Below are 25,588 nucleotides of genomic sequence, written 5' to 3'. Positions count from 1 at the left end.
TGCAGGGACATTTGGGATTTGTAGTGCCTTTGGGGCCATAGCACTGGAGCTGACTCTGCCTAAGGAGATCTTTCATAAGTCTGAGAGTTTGAGACTGGGTAACCAAAGAGTACAATATTTTCTTCTCTTTCGTTAAAGGCTTTGGAATCTGTTTGTTTTCTATACGTTAATCTTCATTCATGAATCTACAGTAGAATCCTGGCTTTCCCAGTGTAACCTTAAAGCTATTCGGTTCTGGGGTGCATGTCTCCAAACATTTCCCAACATTCACAGTGCAAATTTCATGCTAACAGGGGCATTGGCTATTCCTTACCCAGCCCAATTACCCAAAGGAACTGAGGGATAAAACACAATCTACTAGGATTTGTTCAACACAAAATGGTCATGAAAAATAGGTCACTGTTTTTCCCCCTTGCCAGAACTATGCTGGGTACTCAAAACATTCAATCTATGACCTGCTTGACCTCCCCAGTGTCCACATACAATGACATAAAATTCTGTCTCAGATCCAGTTTACTCTTATGGTAAAGTAACTAGAGAAATACTGCTTGTCTAAAACTTCTATGACTTTCTTTCCAAACAAGCATGACTAAGAAATATTCCTTCCCTCTGTTCATGCCTATGAAATTTTTATTACTCTCTTGGAGGATTAGTATGGCTGGATCACATATTTCCAACATGTTTATAAAGGTATCAGACGTTATGGGATGATCTCACTTCCACCCAGATAAGCACATGAAAATCAGATGTCTCCCATTCCACTGAACAAGACCAGGTAACAGAAAAAACACAGTGTAGAAATTGTCAGTGAAGATAAAACTCACTTTTCTACTTTTCTTTCTAACCAAGTGTGGGCTAAAAAACAGAATTATTATGCTACTCCCTGACCTTCAGGACCAACACCTGAGTCACCCTGAACATGAGGACCAGCACAATATTTCACTGATTTTTTTTTTAGTTTCTTTTGAACTTGATCTCAACATTACCTTTTCACTCCATTTAAGCAGGTCCATCAGCAGTGCAGGTGCTGTGCGCAGCACATCTCCCAGAGATGTACCAAAGGAGACAGCCCTGCCTCCCCTGAGGCTCAGTAAGGAGTCATCCTGTTCACCAGAAGCTACTGCACCTTTGAACTCAAGTTGTTTGTCAATTTTTTTCCAAACATTTGCATCCTCAGAGACCTTGGAAATCCCCAGCTCACGCATTTTCTCAGACTAAACAGTTTATCCATTCTTTTATCTTCATTATTGCATTTATGGTTAGTAGCAATTCTCACAGAGTGTATTAAGATAAACTAAGTCTCACCTACTTTGATGTCACAGAATCACAGAGTATTCTAAGTTGGAAGGGAGTCACAAGGATCATCAAGTCAAACTCTTAAGTGAATGGTGATCGAACCCACAACCTTGGCATTACTAGCACCATGCTTTAACCAACTGAGCTAATCTCAGGGTCATCAGTGAAGCCTGCTCACCTCCTTAAAGCCAATTTTTTTTCATCAAAAAAATCACAAACATTCCTTATGCTGTGGATGAGGAATAAAATAATACAAAGGAACTAAAATTGCTGAGCTTGGTGAGGTAAGGATTGCTTGGAGAATCTATGCCACAGGAACTGTTGTGGGCCTCTGGCTCCCTTGCCCTGTGCTCTTGCATGCTCTGGAGCAGCATACATGAGGGACAGGCTCTGGGGGCTTCCCTGCAGCAGCTGAATTAGCAGGGAAAGGGTAGGGGACCTCTCCTGACTTAGAAGCAGCAGACCACATGGGGAACTGGCGAACAAAAAGAGAGGAGATACATTTCTCAATCTCGCTTTGTTCATTTTGGTGCGTCCAAAATCTTTTTTCTCATAGCCACAATGTCATGCAGAGTCTCAACACCTGGAAAAGCATGATCATTTGTAACAATGCTGTTATTTATTATGCGACAAGTGAAGCTGTGCTCCAGGGATTTGCTCTGCTTTATTACTTTATTTCATTCTCTAGGAAAATATTTATCTCCTCTCTGTGTGGAGGAGCAGTGATGAAACCAGGTGTTTAGTATTCCATTTAGCTTCCATTACAGTGGCTAATAACTCATTTAATGTGAATGCTGGTGCAGTCAGATCAAAATGTAGTACACAGAAGCCAAGAAAGAAAAAATAAACCAGAGCTGTCTATAAGTATTTTAGCATCTGTTCTCCTTTTCATACTTACTGTTCAGGTATGTGGGCAAATTCACTAACGGTTTAATCACTTTCCTCAATATCTCATAGGAATTCCTAATTTGTACTCCTAACACTTCGCAGGATAGAGGAAAGACAAGACACTTCGGTTTATCATCTCAGGGGTGCAATGTGTCTTGTATTTCAGCTACCTAATCTTGCTCTGAGCAGTGGATTTTTCATTTCAGTGCTCAGGGGCAACATTTTGACAGGAATTGGAAGAATTCCTCCAAAAGAGTTATTTCAGATTGGAGAAACCATTTTGTTCAACTTAAAATGGGAGTGTTTCATATTTTTAATTTTAAGAATTCCCTGGTCATATTTGTTAGATATTTCCATCTCTTGAGGCTATTTTCCCTTAATTATCCATGTGGATTACTGATGATTAATAATATGGAAGCCACTGCTGAACTGAAGTTGAAGGTGGCTGGAAATGTGAGGAATAATAAAATTTTTTTTTCAAATACATTAATGGCAATAGGCAGTATAGAAATATCATTGACCCTTATAGGATGAGGATGGTCACTTCACAAACAGGGACAAAGAAAGGCAAATGTGTTCAATGCTTTCTTTGCCTCTGTCTTCAACACTGATGTTGGACCAAGGGAGTCTCAGTGCCCTGAGCTGGGCAACCATGACTGCAAGAATGATCGGCTTCCAGTTGACCCTTAACTTGCATGGGATCTGCTGCTCCAGCTGGATTCCTACAAATTTATGGGGCCTGATGGGATTCATCCCAGAATCCTCAAAGATCTGGCTGATGTCATCACAAAACCTCTCTTGATGATTTCTGAGTGTTCTGGAGAATCTGGAGAGGTCTTAGCTGACTGGAAACTAGTAAGCATTGTCCTGATTTTCAAGAAAGGTGAGGAGGAGGACTCCGGAAACTACAGGCTTGTCAGGCTCACTTCAATACCCTGTAAAGTCATGGAAAAGATTATTCTGGGAGATATTGAAAAACACCGGGAGGATGAGGCAGTCATTGGTCACAGCCAGTATGGTTTTGTGAGGGGAAAGTCCTGCTTGTCAAACCTGATTTCCTTCTATGATCCACCTAGCTGAACAAGGGAAGCCAGTTGATATAATCTTTTTGGACTTCAGCAAAGCTTTCCATATTGTCTTACACAGCATCCTTCTGGACAAAATGTCCATCCCACAGCTGGATTACCATGTTATATGATGGGTGAGCAACTGGCTCACAGGTCAAGCACAAGAGTTACAGTGAATGGGGTAACATCAGGCTGATGGCTGGTCATTAGTGGGGTTCCACAGAGCTCCATACTCAGACCAGTTCTTTTCAATATCTTCATTAGTAACTTGGATGCAGGGCTCAAAGGAATACTAAGTAAGTTTGCCAATAACACTAAACTGGGAGGAGCTGTCAACTCCCTCAAGGGCAGAGAAGCCCTGCAGAGAGACCTCAACAAATTAGAGAGATGGATAATCACCAACCAAGGCAAAGTGCCTGATTCTGCACTTGGGGTGGGGCAACCCTGGTTGTGTGTGTAGAATGGGGAATGAGATGGTGGAGAGTAGCAAGGTGGAAAGGGACCTGGAGGTCCTGGTTGATGGCAAGTTGATGGCAAGCAGTGCTCTGGCAGCCAGGAGGGCCAACTGTGTCCTGAGGGGTATCAGGCAAAGTATCGCCAGCCAGTTGAGGGAGGGGATTGTCCCACTTTGCTCTGCACTGGTGCGGCCTCACCTTGAATATTATGTGCAGTTTTGGGCACTGCAATAAAAGAAGACACAAAACTATTAGAGAGTGTCCAAAGGAGGGCTTTGAAGATAGTGAAGGATCTGGAAGGGGGAGCCATATAACGAGCGGCTGCAGTCACTTGGCTTCATTAAGCCTGGAGAAGAGGAGATTGAAGGGAGACCTGATTGTGTCTTCAACATCCTCATGAGGGGAAGAGGAAGGGCAGGTACTGATCTCTTCAACCTCATGACCAATGACAGGACTCAAGGAAACAGCATGAAGCTGAGTCAGGGGAGGTTTAGGTTAGATATCAGGAAAAGGTTCTTCACCCAGAGCATGGCTGGGCACTGGAACAGGCTTCCTGGGGAAGTGGTTACAGCAGCAAGCCTGTCTGTGTCAAGGAGGCATTTGGACAATGTTCTCAGGCACATGGTGCGCTTCTTGGGGTGTCCTGCAGAGGTCCAGGAACTGGACTCAATGATCCTTGTGGGTCCCTTCCAACTCATCATATTTTATGATTCTGTGTAGCACTATAAACTAAAAAACAATCAAACAAAAATTAAATCAGATGATCTTTCCTTACACTCCAGAGGAAAAAGAGGACATACCTTGTCACCCTATGATGAATGGGAGTAATAGGAACCAGACCTGTTTTCTGAGTGTTCCTGCTGAGCCTTCAGTCACCAGCTCTCAGCCAGCCAGCCCCTTGGGAAGGTATATTAGTCCAGCTGGGCAGTTGGTCAGACCTGAACATGAACACAGCCTTACTGGGCAAAGAGCAGCAATGAAACCAGCAACACCCAAATGGTCAGTCAGTAAAACTGCTGCCTCTGGGCACCTTGGTAAAGCTGAGCTCTTCTCTTAAGCTTTTGAGTGACTATCTGTCTTGCTAAGCCCTATGTTATGTGCTGCTCTTCAGTCGTGCTCAACAGTGATTCTTCAGCAATTCATTCCTGCAGATGTGGGATGCAGGAGGTTCTTGGTAGTGTTACTCCTGACCTTTGGGATTTAGGAATGGAAGAAGAAAATCCTCTGTGAAGGTACTATATGAGCTGTGACAGAAATATTAGTGCTTAGCTGGGCCAAGTAGCAGGGGAAACTGTTGTTTTGTCTCTTCTTCTGTCCTTTTATAACTGACCTAAACTCACTCACCCTGCAGGTTTTAACCCTGGCTGGGCACAGCAAACAGTTTATTTGTGCCCTGTTTCAAACATGTGTAGCAATGTGCCCAATTTTAAAACTTAGCAGTTGTAATATTTCTGCAAACCAGGTCTGGCCCACCCAACCAAACCCACCTGTACACTTGCAGGGGTATACAGCAGATGCCACCTCCCCGCCCTAGCCACCACCCCACCCCCTCCTGCCCCTCTCAAATGCTTAGTTAGTGACTGCTCGTCATAAGAGTTACCACTGAGCTTGCAGTCACAGGCATGACTCTTAGGTCTTCAAGTAAACAGTGAATAACACCTACAGTAGTTAATTTGATGGAATTTCAATTTATTTCTAGTAATTGTCACACACTGAATATAATGGATTTATCAACTTAAAAAATGACAAGATGAATACTAATTATTACATCCTCAGTAAAAAGTCACTATAAAATAGGTTGAGTCAGCATGGTACAACATAATGGAGCAGAATGAAATCAATAAATAAAGTATTTCTATTTGTGTCTTTATATTAATAATCGTTGATTTTGGCCTTAAAGTTTGGCGAATATAATTATGGTCCTATTAAGAATATTTGCCAAGAAATGGTTCTTTATACATATATTCTAAGAAAACACTATATAATGTGTCTTCTTCACATATGTCAAGATACAAAGTTAGCAGGAGTAGGAATCTATCACTGATGCAGTACAGGACCATTTGTGATGGGACCTCCAAGAACCAGGAGCAGCAGTGCTCAGTGCTTGAAAGAACAACTTCCTGGTGTCACCAATGTAATTTCCATTTTTGCCACTCACAAAACAGGCATGGTGCATTGCTAGTTCAGACAATGTCTGAGATTTACAAATCGAAATTTCCTTAACAAATACTGTGATGTTAAGTTCACTGACTATATCAACTTAAAAAGTTAAGAAGACACCATATGTGGTATTAAGTTTGTTCTTACATAAAAGTAAGTATTAGGAACTGGTTGCAGCAGTTTACTGAAATGTGGCAATCATGGCTCCTTCAGAAAAACAAAGGAAGTCACCCTCTGGAAGAGTAATGATGCGGTATCCTGTTGACTCCAAACTAATATACAAAGAGACATAGATTCATATGAAAGAGGAAAGGATGGGGAGCCTGGCACCACTAAAAACCTTCTGAACAAAGATCTGCCTTTTTGTTAAAACTCTGTACATCATAAATATACCAGAAGTGTATAAAGAAGAAGACATACTGTGAGGGGCAAGGACAGGTCTTCTGCAAACCAAGCTTGTTTTCACTTCTGTGCATCATTAGTTAATATTCTCAACTAGGGACAAAGATAGAAAGAAAAGAAAGTAATGCAAACACTAGTGTGTCATATGTCCTTAAACTTCGGTCACATGCTAAAGCTTTCATCAAAGGGGAAACAGATTATTTCATTTCTTCCATGCCTTCTAGTACTGACAACTTGCTATCAGCCTTCCCTCTCTGTTCTTTCAGATTTAATTAAATAATCCAGAGGAAAAACTGAAATACCTATCTGCAATAAGAAGTATCAAGACATTTGCTAAAAATGAACAAAACATATGTGTAGAAATTCTTTAATCCTTCTCAAGGTTTATAAACTTCGAATTTTCCTGTTTAAGATAGTCCATGCAAGCTCTGTGCAACAAAAGTTTTCTATTAATTGCTCATTTAAAGACTATTAATAAGTACTTCTCAGAGGGTTCAAATCTAGGTTCAGGTGTTGTGCTGTCATATGGAAGTTGGCAGCGAAATGTTGCTGTACTTGAAGCTGTGGAGTGAAAAATAAACTAGGGGTTTGTGTTCTGTTTTCAAAACTTATGTGTACCCTGCCTTTAATTTCTGAAGCGAAAAATAACTGACAGTCTCTCCATCTTCAAAAATTCAGTCTCTAAAACCTCTTTCAAAAGATTGTTATAAAAATTTGGTCAGCTTAAAGAACGCCATATGCTTCTGCCTTAAAATATGGGTCCATGATTTCAGACTGTACAGTCTTGTCCTACCACATGTGGCAGCTTGTATCAAGCACTCCAATGTTTTTGCATTTAGGGATGATTGGTAACAGTCCCTACTCCCAGTTACAATCACATACTTCTGTAATATGTTTTTTTTTTTAACTGAAGCTGCTACTTACTAACACAGAAGTACATCCTTGGGAAGAGAAGCGCTCCTTGCTCCTTGGCGTGGGACAACTCCTCATCTTTCAGCACACGCAGCTGGCAATGCTCACTGCTGTCAGCACAGGCAGCTCTTGCCATGCAGTGTGGAAAGGCCTGAGAATAATGCTTTTTTTTGTGCCCACGAAGTTTTGGTACAAAGTGCAAACTTCACTCGGAAAAGCAGTCTGTGCTGTTTGCAAAATCAGTTAAGGGCTGTGTTTGCACAGAGTAAAGGGACAGTGTTTGAAAAGAGCTGCTCTCCCTTGACAACAGCAGCATGTGCCAAGAAAAGAGATTTTAATTCCCTGCTCTTAGCAAAGAGATGTGGAGGTGAGCCCACGAGACAAGAGCTAGATGTGAAGGCAGGACAAGGCAGCAGGAAGAGGAGAGGAGTGGGATACCAGACCCTGGAGGAGGAAGACTGGCTGTTTTGGGGCACTGGGCTTCTTTCCAGTATTGGGCTCCTTTCCAGTTTTTCTTTCTTTCTTTTTTTTTTTTTTTTTTCTTCTCCCCGCTGATCAGGTTCCCACAGAGAAGACAGGTAGATATAAGCTCCTTTCCACGGTCTTCTGCTTTGAAAGAAAAATCTCATTATTCTTCCTGGTCTGCAATCCTAAATGGTTCTGGGATGCAGACCACTGTACAGGCTGCTTGGAGCCAGACAGCGTATTTGGTGCTGACTTCTCCTCCTGCCAAGTTTCTGCAGTCCCACTATACCATGGGAAATGCCTGCATGTAGTCTTTGATTCTGCAGTGCAAACAAAGCACTCTTTATTCATACAGAGAAGGAAAATGAGCTTGTATGAGCCACTGGCAGACTGTGATCATATGGTCCAATGCCTGTAGCAGCTCCCATCTCACGCATCTGTTCCTCTGCGCCTTGGATATAAGGACCACAGGGGGCAGACTTCCAAGTGAGAGACACACCACAGCTGTGGTAACATGTACATCAGGATTCAAAGTTGAAGGCAGAGGGAATGGGCACTAGATCTTGATGGAGGAAGAGGACAAATATGAGAGCTGATTGATGTGGTTCTCAGGTGCATGCATTTAGCCCAACTCATACATTCAGGGTCAAATTAACAGATGATGTAAAGTTTGTATTCTGAACTCCCAACACTTGCAATATTTGCAGCTACTCAGACTCAATTTTAATTTGAATTCATCTCCATTTTATGTCATTTCCTGAAAATGACTGCTTTAGTAATGTTGGGGAGGCAATATTATTTTAGCTATTCTTTCCAGCCTATCAGAAATATAATGTTAAATTAACATTAGTGACCTAAATTAAGATTGAACTTCATCCAACCAGCTCAAAGTATTTCTCACCAGTATGCTGAAGAAGTAAGTAATTCTATCATTTGCATCTAAAGGCACAGCTAAAAATCTTATCCATATACAGCAGAGTTCCCAAACTGCAACTTTTTATTGTTTCTGATAGTGTTGCCATGTAAATGAAGACACATACTTGCCAAAAAGGGGGTGCATTTGGGAGACAATGCTGTCAGAATGAAGGCAGCTAAAGAGACAAAAGTAAAAAAAATGTAGTCGTTTCTAAAAATAAATTTTGGTAGTAATGCCACTTTCAAATAAGGAAGAGAAAGCTCTATAGTATGGTAGATGGTATTTAGATCTTGTGGTGTTACAGTCACACTCAATAGCAAAGAATTGGAATAAAATTGTACCTACCATTTCAACTTCTTTTGGTGAAGATATCCAAATGTGCTCTACAAACAGTAATGAAACAACTATTACAATTCCCGAGAGACACAAAAGTACTATTACAGGAAGAATTTTAATTTAAATAATTTTAACAGGATGATCAACCACAGAAACATTAAGTTTGTTTCACAGCTAACACAAATATCCCAAATGTCACATTTTACGCACCAGCAATATACCCTCTGCATTTCTCAATTCACAGTAACCAAGCTTTCAGAACAGCTTCCTTCTATCTCATGTGACTGGAAAACCCACTATATAGTACAGAACATTATCTTGGACAATTTTTTTCAAGGTTGTAAAACAAAAATTTCTCATTATTAGATTTGTGATTTGGGGTGCTAGAATATGACCTAAGTTTGATGTATGTTCTTCTACAGATCAGAGGAGTTGGAAACTCAGCTGTGGAGTGATGGGCACATCTGTGCCATCCAATTCAAGGCAAAGGGGAGTATACTGATTGAGTCCTTCAGGTTGCAGTCTTTCCTTTGAATCTAGTCCTGTTGCTGAAGTTCTGGCTGCACTTGTACTCCTTGTTTTTTAATGCCTGATGTCCTTATTCATGGTCTCCTTGTCCAGACCAAACCGACCACCCACTGCAGTGGAAAAAAGCAGCATGACAAGAGGAGACCTCAGCAAGTGTGGATCCTATTTCTGTTCCTTTGTTCTGTCATGTGTCCAAGTAGAGTATCCTGGCAGCATCCACTGCTTCCTCATACATTTTGCAGAGCAATGGGCACTGCTGGAAATCTCAGCTAAGCACCTCCTCTAGCTATTTTCCATTTTTGAGTCTTTAATCCTTCACCCCATCCTTTTTACATTTATCTTCTGTGGGGTCACCTGTGCTTTTTCCTGAGCTTGCTGCCTCTACTTCTCCCTTTTGGTATTTCTCTACCCTTGTTTGGTGTTCTGTGGGGACTGGTTCCTGTGCTTAAGGGAAAACCAATAACCCACACTAGACATAGGGGGAATGTAATTGTGGGGCCATTATGTAACAACATGTCTTCTAAGTGCTATCCCAGTCTGCAGCATTTTGTGGCTCAGAGACTCACTGAGCAGGAAGACGTGTCTTTTTACTTAATTCAATTTGATGGATTTATTTTCCATTTGCTTGTCCAAAGAGATGCTTTATCAGCATTAGTCGATCTTTGGCCACACACAAAGTATGAGAAGTTTTTGCACACATGCAGTGTAAACCCTAAGGGTGAAACATCTAGTTCTCTTTGGCAGTAACTGGATAGATGCTCTTAGATCTTTCAGGAAGATTTTAAACTATGCTTTAGAAAATCACCACTATTAAAGAAATATTTTTCTTCTAATTTTTGACATTTTTTCTCTGTAGTTTTCAAGATGATTATGCACAGGTTTGTTTTAGTCAGGAGCTTAAGTCATCAGCGGGTAACAGTAATGATGAGATAATATATTTAGATTGCCTAGAACTTTTTTATATTTGGCAGTTTGTCCTGGACTATATTAATTCCCAGAACAACAACAGCAGATATTAATTTTTCCAGCATATCAGAGGAGGACAGCAAAGACCTTCCCAATATTAAAGCTTCTATTTCCCACTGCAATGCCTACTAAAAGGTTAGTTAGTTATGTATTAGTTACACATCACAGTTTTGTGGTAGTGCCCCACTGATCAACTGTCTCCGCAGCAGTAAAGTCACTTGACATTCATTTTTTGCAGCAGTATTCCAATGAATGCAAACTTCAGAATGTATGGCTCTCTTTTCAAATTTTAATCACTCTTTATGGGCTTGCACTGATGAGTTTGAGCTAATATAAAGTGTCATTTTCTGTTGCAGCATTTCCAGTTGTCGTCAGTGACAATAACTAATATTCTAATTGAAATATTTAAGTAACAAGGAGAATCTCCAAGTCACTGTGCTTTTAAGAGAAGTGTAGACTCATAATAATTCTGTTTTCAAAACAGAGTTCCCAGAAAAACTCTTGCAGTGTTTGGTCAGCATTTTTGCAAATGTTCACAAAGCCCAATTCACAGAGTACTGGAGCATCTGAAATACCAGCTGAGCAGAGGTAGAGGGATCTTGTGACCTCTGACAATATGCCCTCATTACTTTGTTTTCTAGTATTATATTTGTAATATGAGATGAAATGTATCTGCTTTATCAGTCAATTACTGCTTTATGGTGCCTTGCATCCCCTCTGAGGGCATCACAGGATACTCACATGGCTCAAGCATTAATGAATTTTTTTTTTCTCACAGTGATAAAGTGAAATAACATAGGAGTTATCATCTCCAGCTGACATACCCTTTTAGAAAATACTGAATCTGGAGGAACATACATATTTAATGTATCTGTAATCATTGCTACAAAGACAGGCTCCCTTGAACCTGCAGTTGGTTTTTGAGAATCTTTTATTCTTTTTCTATTAGATTTTTCTTATTTCTCCACTTCTGCTTATACTACTACTGTTAGTTCATGAAGGACAATGCAGAAGACTTTGCAAGCTAGTGCATGATTTTCCTCATGCAACCTGTACAGGATTTCAGCAAGAAACCTATAAATATCTGTACTTGTTTGGATTACCACATGGATTTTTCCTAACATGTTAAAATTATCTGGATAAACTTCCTTGATGCTTTTGCTAAAAGGAATTCCAGGGCAGATTCAGGAAACTCGATCAGTGAGTCGTCTGTTGCTGCAGAGCTACATTATAGAACTGGTAGAAGAATTAGTGCACGTGTAGATAAATTACACACTTCAGAGGATCGGTGTTTTTTGTAAAGGAAGTCACATCTCATAAATCTCTTGGAACTTTTAAAGGTGCAGTCTGATTTAGTCTTCCTGGATTTCCAGAAAGCTCTCAAGGAAATGAGGCAACCTTTGCATTCAAGGGAAGACAATTCCACAGATAATTTAATAGTTAATATACAATAAAAGAAAAAGGTTATTTTTAACTGTGGAGAGAAACATCAGCAGCATGTTATGGTGAAATGTGGTAAGGCTGATGTGATGAGATCAGCTATTCAGCACAGTCATAAAAAAAATTGGAAGGGCACAAGCAGCAAGGTGAGAAAGTCCTACAATTATATTGGTTTATAGAGGACAGGAAGAATAAATTGCATATAGACCTTACTGGATTGAGTAACTGGAATTTCAAATGAGAGTTGAAATTCAATTTTAAGTGGTGTTCATGGAAATATGCACTTCCAATTTAAATATTAACCAATGGATTCCAAACAAACTAATATATCTCACAAATCAGAAATTTCTTATTACCATGCAGATGCATCAGCTCACTAGCTTGCTCAGAAAGCAATGATAGTGCAGAGAGTTACTAGCAAAGATGTAGACGGCAGACTATATCAGTATGTCACTGAGTACTTCCATGGAACACTCCCATTATAAACATGGTGCAGTTCTATTCTTTCAACCCAAAAAGGATGAAACAAAAATAGAAGAGGTCTAGTGAAAGCCAACAGGGTGTAGAAGAACTTTCCCACTAAGAGCAGGACCCTTCAGTCTGAAAAGCAGATAAGTAGAGAGCGACTGAGTCCTACAAAATTGTGAGTGGCCTGGAAATGATGAGGAGGTATTGACTGTTTGACTGCTCTTCCCAGAGAAGAAGAATTGTTCATCACGCCAGATTAGAATTAGGGAGGTTTCAAGTAAGAGGAAAAAGAGGTATCTCCTCATCCAAAGTAAAGTTTAATGATTGCAAGAAATCACTTGCCAAGGGGTGGTGTGGATATTGCTAGGGTATATGCATTCAAAAAGCAACCAAACATTTGTGGAACAGTATCCATTAAAGGTCACCATATACAAAGCCTGCAACATCTCCTCTGGAAGCCAATAAAGCGCAAATTGCTTTGGAAATTGCAAATTGCAAATGGAAAGGTATTCTGGGAACGTATCACATGAGTACTCCGATGTGCTCCTTTCTACGTATTAGCTGTTAGGCTGGACGTACCTTTGGTATAAACCCTGCAGAACTGTTACACCATTTTCTGTCCTGGCAGACATGAGGATGCCCCCTTACAAATATTTCTCTAAGTATATCACAAAGGACATCCTTCTTATTCCTTTATTTCAGTTTTATATCACAATGCAGAGTAGAACAAAAATCAAAAAGAAAGCTGCTGTTTTGGCTTTTAGTATAAAATAGATAATTTCAAAACTGTTAACCTCCACTTTCCTCAGTCTATGTGAAATGCCAAAAGCTTGTTATTCTGCAAATGCAGTCACTCATTAGCCACGTGTTGACTTTCTCCACTGTGCAATTCTGCACTGTTTGTGTATGCAGCACACAGACCAGGCACAGCAGGTGTCGTGTTCAGCTCTTTTCTAATATGTTTGGATGAGCTGCTTCTAATTAGTTATCCTTGCAAACAGAGTAAGAAAATATGGTAAATATGGTCATGTGAGCTGTCTACCTAATAGCCCAATTAAGTCATTGTTCTGTGGGGTCTGGCTGGAAGTTGCTGCTGTGTATGAAATAGAAATAATCTATGTATACTTTTTTAAGGACAGTCCATCATGGCTTCTGCAAAGAAATATAATGACAGTTCAAGTGTTATTGTGTAGACTGTTTAAATTTCACATACACATTTAATCTTTAATTTTTGCATAAAATATTTGGTATCACTAATTAATGTCAAAGCTGCAGCTGGATGTGTTTAATAGTGGTCTAAATACTACAGTAAAAGGTGAAGGTCTGAGTATTTTAAGAATCAACACCTCATCTAAAAGGTTCAGCCAATATACTCTGGATCAATCTGAGAGACCAAAAGGGAACACAATGAATACTGATTAAGTTGCCCACCATGAAATATTTTCATCTGCATGAAGTTTATTCTCCTTCTTTGGATTCTTGTAACACAGTTCTCGTACACACCAGACTGTCTATGGAGACCTGACAGGCAAGAACCCACTCATGAGTAAGCTGACTCAGCACTCTGAATGTTAGAAAAAAGGCCAAGCAGCCTCATTTAAGTAAGATGATAGCCCACTTAAAGCTCTTCAGTCCATAATTTAGACAAATGCAGATGAACAGAATACAAATATCTGAGCCTCATCTGATGTCAGCCTTAATGCCACACATTAGGTACTGGCAACCTCTGATCTGCTCTAGTACTAATCCTGCAGTGACTGAGCTGCAAGTTTAATTTGCACCTGCTTGGAACTGTGCTAAGCTCTACTGCTGTTACAAGCAGCAGCCGTTTGGAATCCTGCGGGGTTGTGCTGGTGCAGTTGTGCCAGATGGTGGCTATGTATAGTGTGGAGAAAGTTTGACGTGGCATCTGCCTTGAGCTACTAAAACCCTAAATATGCTTCACTTTAAAAAAAACCCATCTGATATGAATAACATCTAAATTGAGGGTCTTATCCAAACACAGTATCAAATGATGGTCTAATCCTATGGCTATTCTCAATTACTGAAAAGCTGGGATACATCCTTGTCTGGGATGCTATACTGGAAAGTCCAGGATTCCTTTTGTAACCCCTGAGACTAGATAGCTCCAGGCAAAGAAGCTTTAAAATAGCAACTCTAAAATTGCCAAAAGCATACTATTGCTAGATAGCTTTACTTGAGTCTATAAAAGCAGTGATGACCTAGCTTGTGGCTTGGCATAATTTTAGAGAACATGGCAGACAATAGGGGAAACTCTGCCAACACTAATATCACATTTCTAAGAACTGTCCAAGCAATATTACTTCAGATTAATTATATGATATAAATGAAATTCTACCTAATAAGTACCATTTTTCATAAAAGAAGCAGCAAATTAAAAATGAATAGTAGAAGCTATGTTGAATTTTAAAAAGTTGATGCTGCTAAATTCTCCCCCTGCCTTCAACTGAACTTGATGGGGTCTTCCCAGAGTAAAACAAAATACATGTGACTTGGTAGAGAGGGTATGAGTATGGGTACCTCTGTGCTCGTGTGCGTGTAACTTTCCCTTCAGACTAAATGGGTGCAGGAATTCCTATTTCCCTCAGTTAAGCTATCCTAGATGTCACTCAGAAGCACCTACATGAAGAAATATATTTGTTAACAAAGACCTGCTCATATATCTGATATGTGGACCTTTGCTCACACCCCTTCTCCTCCCCTGGACTCACTTGGGCTACTCTGCGTGTTGAAAGGCTTGGCTTTATTTCCTTTTTAATTCTAGCTTGTGTAAAAGTATCTTGTGTGGCATATTTGGCTTCAGAGGCTTAGTCGCTGCACTCTGTGATACAGTTGTTAAAGGATTGTCCCTTAACAATAAGAAAAAAATGAAGAAGGGCTTTTGTGCTCATAAACCAAAAGAAAAATTTTGTGCTACCAAGTGGGAGAATGAGACTATTAACACAATTTTAAAAAATCCCCAAACAAAACCCAATGCAAATGCCATTCAAAAGCAGGGATTTACATACTTGTTTGTTCTCAGAAGTATGAAGTCAGAGTTCATGTAGTACGAGCTCTCTTCCTCTTGGTTATGAAATTTCCTGCACAAGCAGCTATTCAAGATATGCAAGGTAGTGGAATATTTTGATGAAAATGTGAAGCTTTGAGGAACTAATTTTCTCTCTAAAGACTCTTTCTTTGCAGGGGTTTAGTGTAATACACAGACTTTTCACTATAAATCTGAGAAGATAAATTTTCCTTCCTTGTCTGCAGCTAATGGCTTCCTGCCAGTGCTCATGGTATTTCTGACATATTTAAAATACCAATTATCTGAAGTAACAGTGACCCTCTGCCCTTCTAAAATTTTTAGCTTTGCACATAGGGAGTGAAGTTAAAAAGCAGATGGTGAAACAAGGAAACTGAATGCTGCTACTTGCCTGACTGTAGCGTTGTTTAATTCTAGAATGATACATTTTTTGGAGGTTCATTTTTTATTTTATGTTTCTTTTATTAGCTTGGTCTTGTCCTTTTTGTTTGTTTGTTCTTTTTTTGTTCCTCTGTGGACTCATCTGGAGTATGTATTTTTGCTTAAAGGAGAAACATAGAGAGCTGTAAATCAATACAGTCCATGTTTTCTTAAAACATAAACAGTATACAGTGTGCTCCAGTTCCTGCTAAAAGTCTCTTAAACTAACAAACCGTTTGAGTCAATCACTATAATGGCTTAAGGGAAGTGCATGGCCTGCACAGTCCTTCCGCTTCCCTGCAGAGTCATTTGTCTTTTAAAAATTAGTTTTTGGCACCCAGGATGCTTCTACTGAAGGAAACATATTTTCTAGGAAAACACTTATTCAGTATTAAATTATCCTTTCATTTGATGGCCTTCAAAATTGTATACCCATTTGTTGTCAAGCTTACATTATTTTTGTCTTCCCTTAACAGAACTGCTCAAAGTGATTCAACATGTGAATAAGGATGTAGATATGCATTCCTTCACTTTTAAAATGGCTTTAGATCTGAGATCACTCCACAGTTACCTAGCTGAGCATTCCTTTGTTTCTACCTCTGCATCTGGAAACAAACTGGTATAAGAGGATGTAAGGAGCACAGTAGTAAGATGAGCACAATTCTAATGACCTTGCTAATGCACTGTCACTCAGTGTGGGTCTCAAACAATGACAGATCACTTAACTGAAGAACCTGCAGGCAACTGAAAGCTCAGACCTCGGTCTGAAACAATTTTCTGCGCAGATAGTACTGTGGAACACCTTGTGCCCATCTCAGTCAGATCTGTGTGTTACTTTTCCTTCCTGGTGAACAAGACATTGACTGTTTCAGCCTTCTCTATTAGAAGTGAAACGAACTTTGTCATGCAGAAAAAAACCCAGGGAGATCAAGGGGATATAAGCAATTTAAAGAAGAGTACTTAAGCTTTTGGGGAATGCTGAATCCATCCAGATGAGGTGAACTTTCACCCTTCCCCTAACCATATTTGTGCAAAGTGACCTGTTAATCAACCATATCTTCTTATGGACTCAGTCCGTCCATACCTACTGCATTAGCCTTAACAAAAAACTTAGCAGTGTCATGTCTTCCAGTAATGTCCACAAGGTCTTTCCTTCTTCTTTTTTTTTTTTTTTTTTTTTTTTTTTTTAAACACTTGCCATTTGTATTTCTAAAATCTAAGCACAGTTCTAGTTTTTCTTAAGGGTAAAATGCCTCAAGACTCTATGCCCAGATATCACATTTACATGAGTGACAAGTAAATTATTTAAATCAAACTAAGGGATAAACGACAGGAGTTCTGCAGCATTCATTCCCTCCTTATTCCCTCTTGGGGTACCTGAAACCATACATGTTCACAGGTTCAGTGACTGGTTTTGATGATTTCACCTGAAAGTGATTTTCTGTTGAGCTCTTCCTAGCTCAGCGTCATTCCAGTGCTATAAACCTGAAGAAAACATAACAAAACCAGGGTCAGAGACAACATCAGAAAATGATCAGTATGTATTCTGGCACTAAACAAAATACATCTAAATACTCCTGCAATTTTGTTCGCAAGTCCTGTTACGCTGGACTTCATTTATATGTCACAGGACAGTGATAAAATTCTGTAGACTAAAGTTCACTAAACAGATTGAGTTTGCTATTCTTATTCCTAACCATGGTTTTCAGATTTCAAATCATGCATGTAGGACCCACTTTCCAAGTCAAAATTCCTTTTTTCAAAAGTGTTCAAACAGGTCTGGCAAGAACACACTCCAAAACAATATAATCTTACTTGTTCGGGTTTTGCTCTCTTGGTTGTAGTATCTTGTAGTATCTTTGTGTTCACTGTTAATACACCATGACTCTACTGATACTGGGGAGGACCTATATGTCAAAGTAAGATCATTTAAGAGAAAGCCTTTTTTAATAGTCAGATACAAAATCTGAGTGTACTTTTCACTTGCTAATATGTTCAGATTTTTTTTTTTTCACTTTTCCTGGTTTTATAATGAAAGAATTCTTGTGTTTAAATACAGGATAACTCAGAATGAACTAAGAGAAAACGTATTGCTATCCCAGGTACAGATATTTTATTACTCTGTTAATTGTCCTGTGAAGTTTTTGGGTTATGGAAAAGTAGGTAAGATTAATACCACCTAATTGTTACATCACAGAGCATTGTTTGACTCAATAATGTTTTGAACTGTATGAGAGTAGTAAAACTTGCTGCATACTGTAGATGGCTTTCTGATAAGTGTGTTACATCAAAAGATTTGTTACTTCTATTTGCAAATATACCTCTTAATGAAGTAAATTTTTGTAAACTTCATTTTCAAGATGAAAACATTAATCCAACACTATTCCTAAGTACTTAAGTGCCTAATCTTCTTGGTTAGCTGTGTAAATCCTTACTTAGTCTCCAGTTTTGTACTCAAGCTGTTGGAAAAGATCTTGCGCTGCTACTTTGTGATCTTAGCTTTTCCATCTTTCATCGCTGTTTCCAGACATTCTGAGATGACATTCACTCCCTCATCCAGCAATTTAAGTTGCCTTTTGCTCTCACACAACCCTTCATTATTACAGTCATTACCCATTTCCACTTCATATGCCTGGGAATTAATCTTCTTTACAACTATATCCACTGCTTCTCTAATACAAGCTTATCTATAGTCGTGACTGATATATGACTCAAACCTACCAGTTTTACTTCCACTACTACACATTAAGTCTGAATCAGTGCCAGCTGGCAGTGGATGGGAAACTCCAGTTACCTCACTGAGCTTCTGAATGAGTCTGGAAAATGATGATTTGCTCACATATTAAAACTTGTTTTATTAAAGTAAGAATAATAGTGGCCCCCATGTTCTATGATATTTAATGTTTCATACCCTTGAAGTCACAATTTGTTTTTCAGACTAATATGGCTACTGCTGACTTTAGGGGAAAAAAGGGAGATTTGTATCACTGAATTTGATTGAATCTGCTTCGGGACAAGACTGTCACCTTCGGGGTGAGGGGGCGAGGGGGAAGATGTCCTAGAAATAACTGTAATTTTTAATAAATTCCTCTTTTTGAAACAAATACCAAGAAGTATACTCCACGTTCCAAGTAGCTGGATCTTGCTCTTACACTTAAAGAATTAACAGGGCTTTTTAGTGGATTACAAAACAATTATTTTTAATTTTCTTTAATGCTTTTGATACATAAAATAGAAAAATAGTCCAAATTCCCTACACGTGGGATTGTAGGAGGGACTGAAGGGAAAGGCAAGCAGACAGGTGGGGAGTTCATGCCACTCTGCACACAGTGTTTTCTAATGGTTTATTCCTCTGCCTCCTGACACATCATCAGCCACAGTGCTGGTACCCTCAGGCTACAGTACAGATTTGCACCAGCAGAGCTAGGAGGACAGGCTACGTTTACCCTTTAATACAACACAGGATCATAGGATCATAGGCTGGAGGGACCTCAGGAGATCTGTATTCCAAACTTTTGTTACAAGCAGGATCAGGTGTGTGTATAAGGCTTCACCCAGTGTGATCTTGAAACTCTCCAAGGATGGAGAGAGATAGTACAGCCTCTCTTGGCAACCTGTTCCAGTGCTTCATTGTTGTGACAGTGAAAAAAAAATTATTTTATTTGTTCCAGTGCTTTTTCTGTTTTACATCCTGAACATCTCTTGTTTCAGGTTATGTCCACTGTGTGTGTCCTCTCACAGTCTGCCATGAAGAGCCTGGTTCTGTTTGCTTGATGCTCTCCTTGCAGATACAGGCAAGCTAATGCTAGGTCCCCCTGAAGCCACCTCTTCTCCAGGCAGAACAAGCCTTGGACACTTTAGTTTCCCCCACAAGGCAGGTGCTCCAGACTGAGTAGCTTGGGGTCCTCCACTGAACTTACTCTGGTTTGTTAATGTTGTTCTTCTGTTGGGAATCCAAAATTGGGTGCAGTATTTGAGATGTGGTCCAAGACATGCTGAGAAGAGAAGGCTAAACCTTCCCCTCAGTGTCCTGGCTGGGCCCATTTGGACACAACCCAGGATGCAACTGGTCATCTATGCAGCCAGGGCACACTGCTGGCTTGTGCCCAGCTTGTCAAGCCCCCAGGTCCCTTTCTTCAGAGCTGCTCCCAGTCAGGCAGCATCAACCTGTGTCCTTGTGCCAGGGGCAGCACTTGGTATTAGTCTTTGATGAATTTCCACTGTTTTCTCCTGTCCCATTCCTCCAACCTGTCTAGGTCCCTATAGAGGACAGACTTAAATTCTACAGCTTGAGTGCATTAGCAATCGCACACCAATTGGTTTATTTACAAACTCAATGAAAGTGCAGTCAGGACATTGATAAAGATGCTAAGCAGGACAGGCTGCAGGAAAAGACCCAGAGTATTCCACTTGTTACTAGCTTACAGATAAAGTATGACCTATTAACCTCTACTCTTATGAGCCTCATGAGCAAATTTTTAGATGGATGGTGTGCCATTCATCCAAACCATAACATTCTAACTTGGATACAAGTATATTATGCAACACTGTGCCAAAAGCCTTTGTCAAGTCAAGGTAAATGACATGCAGAGCGTTGTCTTTGTCCAGAAACTGAAACCGTGATCATAGGAAGCAATTGGGTGGGTCAGGCCTAATTTACCCTTGGTAAATCCATGCTTAGTTATCTCCCCAGGGATCATCAAAGTGGGACAGATTAACCTGTAGCTCTTTGGGCTGACATTTTGGCGTTTATTTTAAGACCCTATCTTTAGTTATTGAACATCTCCTCTGATCTCCAGACATAAAGCTCTAGATAGCCCTTGAGAGGAAGGCCTTGCCCGGTAGTGTCCTTGCCCTGTCTTCCCTTCAGACACTTTGTTTGGATGAACAAAGTTCAGTTGGAACAGAAAGCAGTGTGTTGCTTTGGGTTTCCCTTTTTAGCACAGTGGTAAACTTCCATCAAGCAGAGAGGAAACTTAAATTATGCTGCTGTCAGCACAGACAGCACATATGGAATGATGCCCTTTACTTGTGTGCCTACACGCACTTAAGGGTAAAGCTTTGAACTGAGGCTGTAGAACTGGGGAAAAGTAGAAGATATGAGATTGGTTTTGGGAGTTGCTGCTGTACATGGGGTGACAGAATTTCCCATTCTAAACTTTCCTTTCTTAAAATGCTTGAGAAACTTTCTTCAGTGACCTCTACAGCAAAAACAAAACAAAACAAAACAAACCAACCAACTAAAAAAAAAAAGAAAAAAACCAAAAAACTCCAACAAAAAAAACCCCAAACAAAATACCTAAAAAACACCCCCCCCCCAAAAAGCCCCAAAACACAAACCCAAACAAAACCAAAGAAAAGGAAAGGCTGTAAATTTTCCCTCTGTTTATTTATATTTGGTCAGGGCATTTGGCAGTATTTTTTCACACTTGAATCATTCAAAAATGGCTCAACAGGTTTTACTCAGACGTCCAACATAATCACTTTTGTACTGAAGTTGAGTGTGGAAAATTGAAGCCAAAAGGAATTTGAATTATGAGCAATGGGAAAAGGGTTAGGGACGCAGGAGAGCAGCTGGATTTCTATCTACATCACAAAGAGCCTCACAGCTTCAACTGCTTTCCTATTCTATTTCCAGACGAACAAACATCACGTAGGTAACATAGGAAGAAGTTTTCAAAGTTGCAAGGGGAAGGAGTCAACAAACATCAAAACATCAGACAGCGTTTTGCTTGTATGTAAGCAATCGCTTAAGGGAAAGGAAGGGGAAAATGAAATCTTTTGACGCAGTTGACTTAACAAGTGGATACAGAAAGTTTATATGATTTATGAGCTGGAGCAAATGGTATCTTTTATATAACTGTATTTACCAAGGTCTGTTGAGAAATAGGAGTTGAGGATGTGTCATGGTATGGTTAGCTCAGTAACAGTCCATACAACAGTGACATGGATGATGCCATACTGAAGTGAAAATTTACCCTACAAAATACCAGACTGATTTTTGAGAAGCAAGTGGGAGGGAAAGACAACTTGTCTTTGAGTATTTCAGTGTAGGCTGAAACACGCTACTTCACAAGTATTCTGGGTTCTCTGAGTGAAGAAAGATATCATGAACACAGGTAAATGTGCCTGGTGACAGCAAAGCAAGCAGTAATGCCTCCCTCTAAAAGTTGCTGCTCCCTCTTCCTGTGGTGCTCAGTCTATCTATACCCAGCAGGAAATACCTGGTCATATTCAAATTATCTCTGATAACTGAAAACAGCTGCCTTCCCTTTCTGTCTTAGCAAATCTCAGACTTGCCATTGCTTAAAAAAACTTCTTGTCAGCTGTCTGGATGAGTTTGCAGGACAGCTTGGAAAGCTGAATTTGAGCATTTTCTGGAAGAGCACTGGCAGGCAGCCTCAGACAGCACCTCAGCTAAGTGTGATATGCTTAGTTTTGTGTTTGAGTCGCAGACAAAGGTTAGATTGGATTTTCCCATTGAACAAAGCAGGAGTCTAACCACTTCCACAGAAGCTTTTGGGAGAGACACAAATGAAAATACTATTATAAATAAAAGCACAAGAATCTACTGACTTAATCCAGTGATACAGCTGTAAAAATGTACCACGTACCAGCATTCAGCTAGCAGAGGGCTGCTTTTTGCAATGGGAAGGCAGGAACTTCAGCTTGCCCCAGTACTGCCTCTGAGGAAAGCAGTACAAACACCCAGGTCAGGAAAAAAGGGATGAAATAAAAGATTTCATTTCTGTCCAAGTTCAGTGAGGTATGATCTAGTGCGGTGGTTCAGTCTTGAAGTGTGCCCATTCAAAAATATAGACGACTAATTTAAAATGTGATCTATGGGAAATTAAATTTTCCTGTAGACTAGACATTTAAATATATTTCTGAAACATTGCAGTGAATTTTAATTAGGAAAATTTTATATAAATTTTTCTATATAAATACACATTAATGAAACACATAACAAAATTCAAAGAACATCCTCTCTGCCAACAAAATACTGCTTTCAAGCTCAAACAAAACTGAAACATCTATTTCCGTTTTGAAAAGAGCTTTTTATATTAAAAACAAAACAACAAAAAGAAGAAGAAGAAAATAAAACTATTCAACTTTTTCCAGAGAAAATATATTTTCAAATGTGAAGCCAGGAATCAATATATATTAATGTCACAACTCATTTCTACTTTTTTGGACTTTTAGACATTATTAATAAAACAGCATGCTAAATACAGATAAAAGTATAATTTGTTATGTTGAAACCAGGATGGTCCTGAAAAAATGTTTTTCCCCTTTTCACAGTGTCATTTCCAACATCAGTTACACCTGCACCTCCTGAGGCTGCATTAGTGATAGGGAAATCAGAGACAATGGTTAGACCTACTGGATCTGTTCTGGTCCAAGGCAGCTGAATACTCAAGTGCCTGTCAATCTGGAATGGCCGTGGCCCAAAAGCAGCTTGAATGCACTGTCAGAGCAGCTGTGTGGTCCTCTGCTCCATAATTTCATAATGCTTGAGAAAATTCTCAATTTATCAATGATAGTTTGTGCAAGCAATTAGTATGGCATTTTGTAATTATTCTGTCTTGCCTAGGCTGCCAGACTCCATTGTCAGGTTACCAAACTTTAACAGAACACAAACTTTTCTTCTTATATATTAAAAAGAACTGAAGAGCAGCTTGATTGAAGGCCTGACATGTCTTCTGTCACTGGGTTTGTGAAAGTTTTGAAGTTATTATGTCAATCTTTCTGCAATGTACGTGAATTATTACCTTTTGGATTAAGATTTCATGAATGCCAAGCTCCTTACAGGTTGTTTTTTTTCCACTGAAAGGAATTCAGGGCTCTAAAATTTTACCACCTTACTAGAAATAGATCATCTTGCACTAACTTGTTCAATTTAATTTTTATTTTCATTATTTCATATGAAATCATAATGTCCAAAGTTAAATTTACCACTTGTTTGCTATCAAGGACAGCCCTTGGACGCATTTTATATGCAAAAATCCAATGCCACTTTTCCAAGAAAAAATGTTTCCAAAGAAACATGGAATTTTCCCAGAGTTAACAGTGACTCACCAGGTCCAAAGCTTTGGCTAATGTAAATTAGTATAGCAGTAATAAATGAGGTTATGCCACCTACGTCAGCTAAAGATGTATCTCACTGCACAGTACTGAGAAATTTGCTGAAGACATAACCATTTTATGACCTTACTAATGGATCATGCAGTCTACAACTGACTTGCCTCCTTTGTTATTCTTTCCTGTGTGGATTTACTTGAAAGCTCTAGCATCTGTGGGCCACAAACAGAAGACAAAAAGACTGCAGCAGTTCTGTTAGCTGCTTTGTGGGTGACTATGAGCCAGACTAGAACACTTTTCAAGAAATGTGCATTAAAATAATGAAGGTTTCCAATATGAAAACAATGACATGTTCTGGACCAAGTCTCTTTCCAGAAATTAAACAGTAAGTTACAAAATAGGCTGGTTCTCAAGTATTTTGGAATGAAAACAGTTCAAGATTTTTGTGGTGAAAGCATAACCTTTGAAACTGCTGTTTCACAAACAAATGGCAAGCTCTGTCCTTCTTCACACAAACACAAGATTTGATTGCCTATGTAAAAACTGTCCCCGAAGCATTTCCTTTGGCTGATGTGGAATGCTGACTATTCATTAAATCAGACACAGAGACAATTTTTTTTCAGTCTTTATGAACTTTTGAAGCTTTGGAGGCTAACAGCTGCTTATCTTGTGAACAGAATTTCCTGTTAGTATCCTTCCAGCCTTTTTGTTCACTAGAAGTGCAACAAATGTCAACAAAAACAACACACTATGTTCCAATTTTTAAATACAATTGATGAATCTCAGATGTTTTACACTTTCCAAATAGAATCCTGTTCTATTAATGAATGTACTATTATGACCTCGCTCTGATCTCATTTAGTTCTGGTGGCTGTAAGTTGGATTGAAATTATAAAGATGTTGAGGGACTGACTATAACTACCATGTTCCTGTAACATAAAACACACTTCCAGTAGCAGTGCTAGCAATCACTTTAGGAAAGACTGAATAATCTGAATTGTTAAAAAATTGCTCTTTTCTTTCTCTGACAGAATCTGAGTTAATCTGTTGTTCTCACTCCCTTCAGGTTAGCTAATAAGCAGTGATTTTGACTGACAAAATGAGATATCTCACAGTCTCTCTCTCCCAGCAAAAGCTGCACTACCTCAGCTAATTCCATTTATAGTATCAGTGAAGGATTGGTGAACTAACCCATTCAGCACATCAGACTTTTAGAGTGTGTTCACTGGAGGGCAACTCTAAGGTGGTGAAAGACCTTGAGGGCAAGATTTATAAGGAGCAGCTGAGGTGACCTGGTTTGTTCAGCTTGGAAAAACAAAGGCTGAGGGTGCCCTTACTGCAGTCTACAAGTTCCCCCCTACAAAGGGCAGTGGAGGGAGAGGTGCTGAACCCCTCTCTCTGGTGACCAGTAATAGGACACAAGGAAAGGGAATGAAGCTGCATCAGGGGAAGTGCAGACTGGACAGCAGCAAAAGGTTCTTCACTGAGAGGGTGATCGGTCACTGGAACAGGCACCCCAGGGAAGGGATCACAGCACCAAGCCTACCAGAGATTAAGGAGTAGCTTGGCAATGCTGTTAGCCATATGGTTTAGCATTATGTAGTCCTGCAAGGAGCAAGCAGTTGGATTCCATGATCCCTATGGGTCCTTCTGACTTGAGATATTCCATGATTCTGTGATTTTTGGGAGAAAAGGTAACAAATCTTCTGTCTCCGATACACCTGGTCTTGCAAGTTATGCT

The 25,588-nt window shown here is 39.6% G+C and overlaps 1 long non-coding RNA gene across 1 annotated transcript; it reads right to left on the bottom strand.

The window, feature by feature from the left end:
• Positions 1-3,459: 3,459 nt before the first annotated feature.
• Positions 3,460-24,914, bottom strand: LOC114062251. The gene is made up of 3 exons (XR_003572328.1): positions 24,905-24,914; positions 8,491-8,499; positions 3,460-3,587 (listed from the first exon to the last, which is right to left on the bottom strand). It is a non-coding gene; the product is annotated as an uncharacterized LOC114062251 (long non-coding RNA).
• Between the last annotated feature and the right edge of the window lie 674 nt (positions 24,915-25,588).

This window comes from Empidonax traillii, unplaced genomic scaffold (genome assembly GCF_003031625.1).
Source record: "Empidonax traillii isolate 1590-97213 ecotype Southwest subspecies unplaced genomic scaffold, ASM303162v1 scaffold390:size799922, whole genome shotgun sequence".
In the NCBI taxonomy this organism is placed as follows: Eukaryota; Metazoa; Chordata; class Aves; order Passeriformes; family Tyrannidae; genus Empidonax; species Empidonax traillii.
This window is presented reverse-complemented; position numbering and strand designations above follow the sequence as displayed.